This window comes from Carassius gibelio, chromosome A5 (assembly GCF_023724105.1).
Source record: "Carassius gibelio isolate Cgi1373 ecotype wild population from Czech Republic chromosome A5, carGib1.2-hapl.c, whole genome shotgun sequence".
In the NCBI taxonomy this organism is placed as follows: Eukaryota; Metazoa; Chordata; class Actinopteri; order Cypriniformes; family Cyprinidae; genus Carassius; species Carassius gibelio.
Genome location: NC_068375.1, coordinates 167,068 through 174,187, shown reverse-complemented (window position 1 = coordinate 174,187; position 7,120 = coordinate 167,068).

The following is a 7,120-nucleotide window of genomic DNA, read 5'->3' as shown; positions in this document are numbered from 1 at the left end:
TCTCATCCTCTCTGTGCACTCAGACAAGGACAGCCTCGATGTCCCTATCTCATCATGATCAGATTCAGTCTGACTGCAGCAGTGAGGGATGTGATGGACGGATGTGAGTTCACCGTCTGTAAACCAGTGGTGGACGAAGTACACAAATCAATTACTTGAGTAAAAGTACAGATACATATAATAAAATATTACTCCAATAAGAGTAAAAGTACTCCTTTTTCAATTTTACTCAAGTGAAAGTACAAAAGTACTCGATTTTTTTATGTAGTTAAGTAAAAAAGTACTGAAAGATAGATGTTTGCAATTTTATATAGGCTACTTAATTTAATTTTATATTAGCACATATTTTTTTTATAATCCTACTGCTCAAAATACCTGGGATTTTTTCCAAAATAACCACTATATGGAGTCAAGATATATTTTTGTTGTTGATATGGACTACGTTGATGAGAGTAATGTTCACTGTGAAGCTTACACTATGATGTTCCTGAGAGAAAACAGAGATGACCATCTGATTTTCACCAGTAAGAACAAAGTATTTTAAAATTTGTTGTTTTACAGAACATCACAGTTATATATGACATGATAATAAGGCCTGAAGTTAGGAAGGACATTTTAAAGAAAATATAATTAGATTTTCATAATGATTTCTTCCTTCTCAAACCTTGTCTGTGGTTTAAAAACACCCCTGGCCAAACGGGGTGCATCTCTTCCTACTTTGATAATTACTGTTACCATGTTCTGAACATCACATCCTTACTTTTGTCCCTAGATAGGTGGTTGAATAAAAATATTTGGACATTATTTATACAAATTACCTCAAGTTAGCACCAGCAAGCTTGTTAGCTAGACAGTTAGCATCAGCTAACAATATTTACTTATTTTCAGTACGGTTATGAATAAACATTCATGTCTACTCGTCTAGTTAATCCAAACAATATACATGTATAACGTTACTGTTGATAAACAATATAAAAACAGACGTCACATAGGACATGGATGGTAGCATTTTAGTAAAAACTGTTAACATTACGGCAGCGGGGAATTTGAACATGCATGAGTTACTGTATTTAATCTGTGTTTTTTTATGTTTTTTTTTTTTTTTTTAACCTAAAATTGATGTGTCTGCATCATCTGCACTCGAACATTTGAACAGTGGGTTTAAATAGATCACTCTTTACAACGGATTTAGTTCCTAAACAACTGACAATTTTGACCTAAATATGATTTTCACTTACAATAATTAATCCAAAATTTCGACATTAATATCTTACTTTTAGCAACATCAGACGCACGCGCGCTGATAGGGAGTAACGATATGTTTTATGAAATGTAGTGAAGTTAAAAGTAAGATTTTATGCTTTGGAATGTACTAGTGAAGTAAAAGTAAAAGTTACTCAAAATAAAACTACTCCAGTAAAGTACAGATAGTTGAAAAATGTACTTAAGTACAGTAACGAAGTAAAGCTACTCCGTTACTGTCCACCACTGCTGTAAACATTCAAGAACAGAACAATATCTGAATAAAGTTTTGTCTCATGTGTTGTTGACTTGTATTTTATTTATTGTGACGGTTACTTTTATTTATTTTTTGACTTGTTTATTCATGTCTCCTGTTGTTGTCAGTAAAAAAAATATAGCCTAATTGTTTCATTAACACATACATTATTAATTCATTACTTGACTGAATATTTAGATGTATTCATCTTGGCTGCATTTGTCTAATGTGAAGTTATGCAGAGATATGAAAAAAAAAAAACTAATTACAATTTGTTTTACAAAAAATATATATAATTATTATTCACCATTTATCATTATTATTGTTGATAAGTGTTGGGGTGGGCTAGAAATGCTTTCTGAGGTAATCTTAATTTTTAAGTAGTAATACTTACAGTTTTCAAGTGTAAAATCAACATTCTTCTCCAAAGGCAAGATCTTCAAGCTCAACGTCTTATTTGTGCAGATATTACAAATACTGCAAAAGCTGAGGAAAACCGTACGAGGTAGGGTTCTGAAGTTACTGATGCTATGTAGGGTTTAATCTTCAAGGATTAAACTGTGGGCCATTTCAATAGAGTTAAAACATAAAAACAACACAAATATATTGGTTAAACTACAATAACAATAAAAGGGCATTTGTGTATTCAACAAGACCACAAAAAGGTAAAATATTAGTAAATATTAAACCTGTAGCAGTAAGTCATATATTTGAAGTTGTTGCACTTGTTATAACATCATAGGTCACATGATAATGTAAACATGGCGGAATTCATTCATACTCAACGAGATTTGGCTGTAGAGTACGTACTCTTTTAGCGCTCGTTAAGTAAGTACTTATTGAAATGTAGTACCTACTCGTTAAGTATGCGATTTGGACGCAGCCAGTAGTGTGATATCTAGGTGAAAGAGTCTCTATGTGCTAAGAATCTGCTATGCATCTCGTCACCATGGTAAGCCCGGAGGGGACCAGAGCCTATTACAGTGTCTGACATCATGCTTGCAAGTTCACACACCTTTTTAATGTTATTTTTAGTGATCTCCAACTGGCGAATTCGAACATCATTGGCGCCGGCATGAATAACTATCTTACTGTATTTACTTTTAGCATTAGCCAGCACTTTTAAATTTGCCAAAATGTCAGGTGTTCTGGCTCCCATTTAACATTTGACTATGGTGGCTGGTGTCTATATATTCATGTTCCGTACATTAGAATCGCCAATAACTAGAGCACTGTCATCATGTTTCTCAGTGGGTGCATCACTGAGTGGGGAGAACCTGTTTAATGTTTTAATCAGAACAGAAGAGCTGTGTTTTGACCCACGAGTATGATGCCTCACTGTCACCCAGTTGCCCTGCTGCAGGGGCTCTGTTGCCGGAACCGAACAATGTACTGGAATCCCTGAGCTAGACGCATCCAAAGCCGTATCTAGAGCCCTAACATTCTTACTGTCCTCAATTAATGTTTGGATGTGTGTCTCTAATTCTGAAATCTTCTCTGTCAGCCTAACTATTTCCCTACATTTATCACATGTGAATCCCTCATCAGCGACAGAGATAGATAAACTGTACATGTGGCAAGAGGTGATAAAAAGAAATAGGTGCCACAAAACTTATTGCAAGTCTTCTCTTTTTAAGAGTTTAGATGTCATTTACAGGTTTCACAGTAATCATAATCTGCCCAAATTGTAAAAACTGATATGTTTGTATGAACAAAATGGAACACTTTGACTCATTGATATTTAAAATGCTGTAACAGTTTGGCATGAATCCATAAAACCTTTGAACAGCTGTATTAGCCCATTAGTGGTCTTCCGCTGCCATCTAGTGGTTATAAATTTAATTTTCTAATGCAACACTGTGTTTTAACCTTTATAACTATTAGATGGTTATTTTTTGCCCAATCTCTCTTAAATTTTGCATGCTTGTTTTGAATGAAATTATGCAATATTTTACACAGTCTTGAGAAATTGTCGGCTTTCTGTTTGTATTAATAGGTCTTTGGGTACACTACTTAAATAACACATCATAAAATGTGTATATAAGTTTATAGTTGTCCAAAAGCAAATGTTTAACAACTTTATGATAATGATTGACCTAGACAGGCTAGAGAATTGTACTGCAGTGGTTTTATTGATCTTCAGCTTAAACCCTTGAACTAGTTCGTTACTGTATCAGGTGGTGGAACAAGATTGCGCCTGTGTCTATGGCCTGCCGTCTGTCTCTGCGCACTTTGTTTGTATTTACGTTATTTTTGTCAATTATTATTGCAAATGTCAGCTCTCTACTGGTCTATGACTGCCAAATACTTTTAGACCTTTGACCCTTGATTAAAAACTTGGTGCCATTTGAGCATGATGGCCAAAAAACTTTCTGTCCTCCGTTTCTTACGGGAATACCAGCTCACCTTCACCGTGTGTCAGCTCCACTTTTGCGCTGTAGACACCGAGGAAAACGCAGTGGTTGGCTGGTGAAATTAAGGACTAGGCTGGCGTCTTCCTCTATGACTTTGCCTGGAATCCGTTCGGATTTTCATCGCCTCGGGCTGTGGCGTTCTGCGGATCCGATTGACTCCTATTTGATTCCAGTGGCTGGCTTGGACGTGGGGCTCCCTGTTTGCCATGTTCAGGCTCCTCGCATGAATCAGCAGAATCTCCGGCCACTTGCTCGGACTACACTGGCTGCAAAAGCCCCGGATCCAGCTAGGTTTGCCCTGGTGAATGCTAGATCGCTAGCAAACAAAACTTTCATCTTGAAGGACTTCGAGTCACGCGATCTGGATTTTCTCTGTGTAACTGAAAAGTGGATTCCAGTGGGTGAGTCAAGTGCTTTTTGTGAACTTTTACCACTTGACTGTTTGTACTTTAACTCCCCGAGAACGTCAGGTCGTGGAGGAGGACTGGCAACAGTCTATAAAACAAATTTTAAGTGTAAACAGCTTGCACTCGCTATATATTTGTTTGAACTGAGCGGTGCATCTCCAGTGCTGTGCGCACTCGTATATAGGCCACCCAAATACAACAAGGATTTCATCACTGACTTTTCTCAATTTTTGGCTGAGTTTGTACCAATGTATGACTGCCTCCTTATTGTAGGGGACTTTAACATTCACGTGTGCTGTCCTGAAAAGCCAACGGCAAGAGCCTTTTTAAATGTCATTGACTGTTTTAATCTTGTACAGTGTGTATCTGGCCCCACGCAGGAATGTGGGCACACTCTTGACTTGGTTTTAACTCATGGTTTAACTGTTTCTAGTCTTGAAGTCTGTGATGCTTTCTTCTCTGATCATATGCCTGTTGTATTTGAAATTTCCCTCTCCTGTGTCATAGTTAAACCGTGTGCCCCTGTGCGCCGTGGTCGAATAGTTAACCCTTCCACTGCTGCTCAGTTTTCCTCTGTTTTTAATCTAAATTGTGTCTCTCTTTGTCCTAATACAACTGTTGAAGATCTGTGCGCTGCTTTTAATACTGCTTGCCTAGCAGCATTAGACATGGTTGCCCCTGTAAAAATCAGGGTGTCTAAACCGAGATCTGACCCTTTGCTGAACGATGTCACCCGCGCTGCCAGGCGTGAGTGCAGAAGGGCGGAAAGAAAGCGGAAGAGGGATAAACTCCAAGTTTCATTTTAGATACTCAGAGAGAGTTGGTGTTCTTATCCAAAAATTGTAAAAGCTGAAAAGACCAAGCATGTTTCTAACATTATTTATTCTAATGGTCACAATCCTCGAGTTCTTTTTAATACCATCAATGTCCCACAACGCCAGTGCTTTATGAACCCATTAAAAGTGTGTGAGGAGTTTCTTCACTTTCTTATCCACAGGGTGGAGAGCATTAGGGCCATTATTGGTCCACCTTTGTATGACCCTGGCATTTCTGTAACCTGTTCTGCTGTTTTGAACCAGTTTGAGCCTGTTAGTTTGCCTCTTTTAGAAAAGATTATTGGTCAAATGAAGTTCACTGGCTCCCCCAATGACGTGATTCCCCCTCGTCTTTTTAAAGAGGTTTTTTCTACAGTGGCGCCCTGCACACTTGATATTGTTAATGTCAGTTTAATTACTGGAGTCGTACCTATGAGTTTTAAAGATGCAGTTGTTCAACGCTTGTTAAAGAAACCTGGTCTAGACAGACTTGAGCTCTATTTCTAAGCTCCCTCTGCTTTCCAAAATTATGGAGAAAGTTGTTTATCTGCAGCTGAGCACATTTTTGAATGACAATTGTATAACTGAAATTTTTCAGTCTGGGTTTAAGTCAGCCCACAGCACTGAGACAGCTCTGCTGAGGGTTTTCAATGACATTCTTCTGGCTTCAGACTCTGGTGATACTGTTGCTCTGCTGCTATTGGACCTTACGACTGCGTTTGATACAGTCGACCACCAAATTTTATTGTCGCGACTGGAGAACTGTGTTGGCATTAAGGGGTTAGCCTGGATTATGTCCTATTTGGAAGGCAGAAGTTTTTCAGTTCAGGTCAGTGATGCTGTGTCCTCTTCGGCTCCTCTATCGTGCGGTGTTCCTCAAGGGTCTGTCCTTGGGCCGCTACTTTTTCAATGTACCTGCTGCCTCTTGGGTCAGTTCTTAGAAGTCACAATGTTTCGTTCCATTTTTATGCTGACGACTGCCAAATATATGTGCCGCTAAGTCAGTCAAAAATCCTTTTAGAGTGTCTGAATGAAGTGAAAGCATGGATGGCTATGAATTTTTTTGTATTTAAATGAGAGCAAAACTGAGTTTGTGTTATTTGCTCCTAGCAACTCAGCTGCTGTGGTTCCTGTTGACTTGGGTTGTCTAAACCGAGAAATTAGCCCTGTGTTTACAAACCTGGGAGTCAAGTTAGATGGTCGGTTAAAACTTGATGCCCAGATTATTGCAGTGGTGAAGACCAGCTTTTTCCAGCTGAGGCAAATAGTCAAAGTAAAACCGGTTTTATCTCGACATGATTTTGAAATTTTAATCCATGCTTTTATCACCACTCGTTTAGATTACTGTAATGCACTTTACACTGGTATTAGCAGATCACTTATGTCATGATTACAACTAGTCCAAAATGCAGCTGCTCTTCTTTTAACTGGAACTTGAAAATTAGACCATATCTCACCCATCCTCCAATCCCTCCACTGGCTCCTTGTGCACTTTCGCACTGATTTTAAAATTATTTTATTTGTTTTTAAATGTCTGCATGGCCTGGCCCCCAGTACCTGTCAGATCTGCTCATGCCTTACACCCCCCTTCGTTCGCTCCGGTCAGCTGGCCAGGCACTGCTGGTCGTCCCCAAGACTAAAAGAAAATCCAGAGGTGACCGTGCGTTTGCTGTGGCAGCTCCGAGACTCTGGAATGAGCTGCCTTTGCACATCAGATTGATTGAGTCTCTTCCTGTTTTTAAATCCCATTTTAAGACTCATTTATTTTCTTTAGCTTTTACCTCAGTTTGAGGGTTGACTTCTAGTTTTGTATTACTGTTGCATTTATTGTTATGTTTATTTATTGTTTTATTATTTTTGTTGTGCTTCTGTTGTATGTTATTGTTTATTTTTAGACAGTTTTCAGCACTTTGGTCAACACTGTTGTTTTTAAGGTGCTTTATAAATAAAGGTGGATTGGATTGGATTGTACAGTGGGGATCGAAA